We start from the raw sequence: 5,336 nt of genomic DNA on the forward strand, positions 1-5,336 counted from the left end.
ACATGTCAGTTACATGTCAGTTACATGTCAGTTACAGGTCAGTTACATGTCAGTTACAGGTCAGCTACAGGTCAGTTACATGTCAGTAACATGTCTGCTTCATGTCAGTTACTCCTCTGCTTCATGTCAGTTACATGTCTGTTACAGGTCTGTTACATATCAGTTACATGTCAGTTATTCGTCTGCTTCATGTCAGTTACATGTCAGTTACATGTCAGTTACAGGTCAGTTGCATGTCAGTTACATTTCAGTTGCATGTCAGTTACATGTCTGCTACATGTCAGTTACATGTCAGTTACAGGTCAGTTACATGTCAGTTACATGTCAGTTACAGGTCAGTCACATGTCAGTTACATGTCTGCTACATGTCAGTTACATGTCAGTTACATGTCAGTTACAGGTCAGTTACATGTCAGTTGCAGGTCAGCTACAGGTCAGTTACATGTCAGTAACATGTCTGCTTCATGTCAGTTACTCCTCTGCTTCATGTCAGTTACATGTCTGTTACAGGTCTGTTACATATCAGTTACATGTCAGTTATTCGTCTGCTTCATGTCAGTTACATGTCAGTTACATGTCAGTTACAGGTCAGTTGCATGTCAGTTACATTTCAGTTGCATGTCAGTTACATGTCTGCTACATGTCAGTTACATGTCAGTTACAGGTCAGTTACATGTCAGTTACATGTCAGTTACAGGTCAGTCACATGTCAGTTACAGGTCAGCTACAGGTCAGTTACATGTCAGTAACACGTCAGTTACATGTCAGTAACATGTCAGTAACATGTTAGTTGCAGGTCAGTTACATGTCAGTTACAGGTCAGTTACATTACAGTTACATGTCAGCCTCAAAGAGAAACAACAAAGAGGAAAGTTACAAAGTTAAGGAACAGAATCAGACAGAACCTTTGATCTTTTAGAGATTCAGCAGGAAGTGAACAACTCGGTTTGAAAACAAGCAGGAACAAACAAACAGGACCAACAGCTGATACGTGTACAAAGTCACGTTTTTTGTGTATATATATATATTTATATTTATATTTATATTTATACCTGTGACTGTGGTTTGAAGTAAAACTGCTGTTACAATACTGAAACATCCAGAGTGAGAAAAACATTTTCCATGAAATCTGAAGTGAACTTTGATTTAAAGCCTCGCCAAAAATCTCAGGAACATCAGTGTCTGTGGTGGGCGGAGCCAGAGCAACATCAGTGTCTAAGGTGGGCGGAGCCAGAGCAACATCAGTGTCTAAGGTGGGCGGAGCCAGAGCAACATCAGTGTCTAAGGTGGGCGGAGCCAGAGCAACATCAGTGTCTAAGGTGGGCGGAGCCAGAGCAACATCAGTGTCTAAGGTGGGCGGAGCCAGAGCAACATCAGTGTCTAAGGTGGGCGGAGCCAGAGCAACATCAGTGTCTATGATGGGCGGAGCCAGAGGAGTGTCGCCGACACGACTCCCGGTGGGGCGAGGCGCCGACACGACTCGCGGTGGGGCGAGGAGCCGACACGACTCCCGGTGGGGCGAGGCGCCGACACGACTCGCGGTGGGGCGAGGAGCCGACACGACTCCCGGTGGGGCGAGGCGCCGACACGACTCGCGGTGGGGCGAGGCGCCGACACGACTCCCGGTGGGGCGAGGCGCCGACACGACTCCCGGTGGGGCGGAGGCGCCGACACGACTCCCGGTGGGGCGAGGCGCCGACACGACTCCCGGTGGGGCGGAGGCGCCGACACGACTCCCGGTGGGGCGAGGCGCCGACACGACTCCCGGTGGGGCGAGGAGCCGACACGACTCCCGGTGGGGCGAGGAGCCTACACGACTCCCGGTGGGGCGAGGCGCCGACACGACTCCCGGTGGGGCGAGGCGCCGACACGACTCCCGGTGGGGCGAGGCGCCGACACGACTCCCGGTGGGGCGAGGCGCCGACACGACTCCCGGTGGGGCGAGGAGCCGACACGACTCCCGGTGGGGCGAGGCGCCGACACGACTCGCGGTGGGGCGAGGCGCCGACACGACTCCCGGTGGGGCGAGGAGCCGACACGACTCCCGGTGGGGCGAGGCGCCGACACGACTCCCGGTGGGGCGAGGAGCCGACACGACTCCCGGTGGGGCGAGGCGCCGACACGACTCCCGGTGGGGCGAGGCGCCGACACGACTCCCGGTGGGGCGAGGAGCCGACACGACTCCCGGTGGGGCGAGGCGCCGACACGACTCCCGGTGGGGCGAGGAGCCGACACGACTCCCGGTGGGGCGAGGCGCCGACACGACTCCCGGTGGGGCGAGGCGCCGACACGACTCCCGGTGGGGCGAGGAGCCGACACGACTCCCGGTGGGGCGAGGCGCCGACACGACTCCCGGTGGGGCGAGGAGCCGACACGACTCCCGGTGGGGCGAGTATTTTAGACAATGGAGGACAAAACATGCTTCATTCTAAATTCTTCATTTTCTTTTCTTTTCTTCCATTAAAGGAGTGAAAGTGTCTCCAGATGTCTGGACTGTAGGAGCTTTGCTTTGTTTGACAGACGAACATTGTGAAAACAAGGTCTACAAGCTTCCGTCTCACGAGACTCTGGACGTCTCGTCCAAAACTGTCCTCAGCAGTTCCTCTTGACCGACTCGTTCAGGACTGCAGCAAACGTCCAGGACTTGGACTTGGCTTGGGACTCGACTGTCCCAACGTGGGACTCAACTCAGGACTCGAGAACAAAGACTTTGGCTCCACCGTCACATGATCTCAAAGTGTGTCTCAGAGGCTCCGCCCACTTTCATATAACCTGATCAATAAGTTTCTAATCAGCAGGAATCAATCAGGCTCCGTCTCACAGCAACAAGTTCATGGTGAAGCTTTTCTCTTTGAGTTTGTCTCATCAGCCAAAACATTAAAACCATCAGCCAAAACATTAAAACCATCAGCCAAAACAATAAAACCATCAGCCAAAACATTAAAACCATCAGTCAAAACAATAAAACCATCAGCCAAAACATTAAAACCATCAGCCAAAACAATAAAACCATCAGCCAAAACAATAAAACCATCAGTCAAAACATTAAAACCATCAGCCAAAACATTAAAACCATCAGCCAAAACATTAAAACCATCAGCCAAAACATTAAAACCATCAGCCAAAACATTAAAACCATCAGTCAAAACATTAAAACCATCAGTCAAAACATTAAAACCATCAGCCAAAACAATAAAACCATCAGCCAAAACATTAAAACCATCAGTCAAAACATTAAAACCATCAGCCAAAACATTAAAACCATCAGTCAAAACAATAAAACCATCAGCCAAAACAATAAAACCATCAGCCAAAACATTAAAACCATCAGTCAAAACATTAAAACCATCAGTCAAAACAATAAAACCATCAGTCAAAACATTAAAACCATCAGTCAAAACAATAAAACCATCAGTCAAAACATTAAAACCATCAGTCAAAACATTAAAACCATCAGCCAAAACATTAAAACCATCAGCCAAAACAATAAAACCATCAGTCAAAACAATAAAACCATCAGTCAAAATATTAAAACCATCAGTCAAAACATTAAAACCATCAGCCAAAACATTAAAACCATCATTCAAAACATTAAAACCATCATTCAAAACATTAAAACCATCAGCCAAAACATTAAAACCATCAGCCAAAACATTAAAACCATCAGTCAAAACATTAAAACCATCATTCAAAACATTAAAACCATCATTCAAAACATTAAAACCATCAGCCAAAACATTAAAACCATCAGCCAAAACATTAAAACCATCAGCCAAAACATTAAAACCATCAGTCAAAACATTAAAACCATCAGTCAAAACATTAAAACCATCAGCCAAAACATTAAAACCATCATTCAAAACATTAAAACCATCATTCAAAACATTAAAACCATCATTCAAAACATTAAAACCATCAGCCAAAACATTAAAACCATCATTCAAAACGTTAAAACCATCATTCAAAACATTAAAACCATCAGCCAAAACATTAAAACCATCATTCAAAACATTAAAACCATCAGCCAAAACATTAAAACCATCAGCCAAAACATTAAAACCATCAGTCAAAACATTAAAACCATCAGCCAAAACATTAAAACCATCATTCAAAACATTAAAACCATCATTCAAAACATTAAAACCATCAGCCAAAACATTAAAACCATCAGTCAAAACATTAAAACCATCAGTCAAAACATTAAAACCATCAGCCAAAACATTAAAACCATCATTCAAAACATTAAAACCATCATTCAAAACATTAAAACCATCAGTCAAAACATTAAAACCATCAGCCAAAACATTAAAACCATCAGTCAAAACATTAAAACCATCAGCCAAAACATTAAAACCATCATTCAAAACATTAAAACCATCAGCCAAAACATTAAAACCATCATTCAAAACATTAAAACCATCATTCAAAACATTAAAACCATCATTCAAAACATTAAAACCATCAGCCAAAACATTAAAACCATCAGCCAAAACATTAAAACCATCAGCCAAAACATTAAAACCATCAGTCAAAACATTAAAACCATCAGCCAAAACATTAAAACCATCATTCAAAACATTAAAACCATCAGTCAAAACATTAAAACCATCAGTCAAAACATTAAAACCATCAGTCAAAACAATAAAACCATCAGTCAAAACATTAAAACCATCAGCCAAAACATTAAAACCATCAGTCAAAACATTAAAACCATCATTCAAAACATTAAAACCATCATTCAAAACATTAAAACCATCAGTCAAAACATTAAAACCATCAGTCAAAACAATAAAACCATCAGTCAAAACATTAAAACCATCAGTCAAAACAATAAAACCATCAGCCAAAACATTAAAACCATCAGTCAAAACAATGCTAACTTCAGCTTGTCCTCCTCTACCTTCAGCTTGTCCTCCTCTATCTGCAGCTTGTCCTCCTCTACCTTCAGCTTGTCCTCCTCTAACTGCAGCTTGTCCTCCTCTATCTGCAGCTTGTCCTCCTCTAACTGCAGCTTGTCCTCCTCTACCTGCAGCTTGTCCTCCTCTACCTGCAGCTTGTCCTCCTCTAACTTCAGCTTGTCCTCCTCTACCTGCAGCTTGTCCTCCTCTAACTTCAGCTTGTCCTCCTCTAACTGCAGCTTGTCCTCCTCTAACTGCAGCTTGTCCTCCTCTAACTCCAGCTTGTCCTCCTCTACCTGCAGCTTGTCCTCCTCTAACTGCAGCTTGTCCTCCTCTAACTTCAGCTTGTCCTCCTCTAACTGCAGCTTGTCCTCCTCTACCTGCAGCTTGTCCTCCTCTAACTGCAGCTTGTCCTCCTCTACCTGCAGCTTGTCCTCC

Source organism: Blennius ocellaris, assembly GCF_963422515.1.
Source record: "Blennius ocellaris genome assembly, contig: SCAFFOLD_73, whole genome shotgun sequence".
Lineage (NCBI taxonomy): Eukaryota > Metazoa > Chordata > Actinopteri > Blenniiformes > Blenniidae > Blennius > Blennius ocellaris.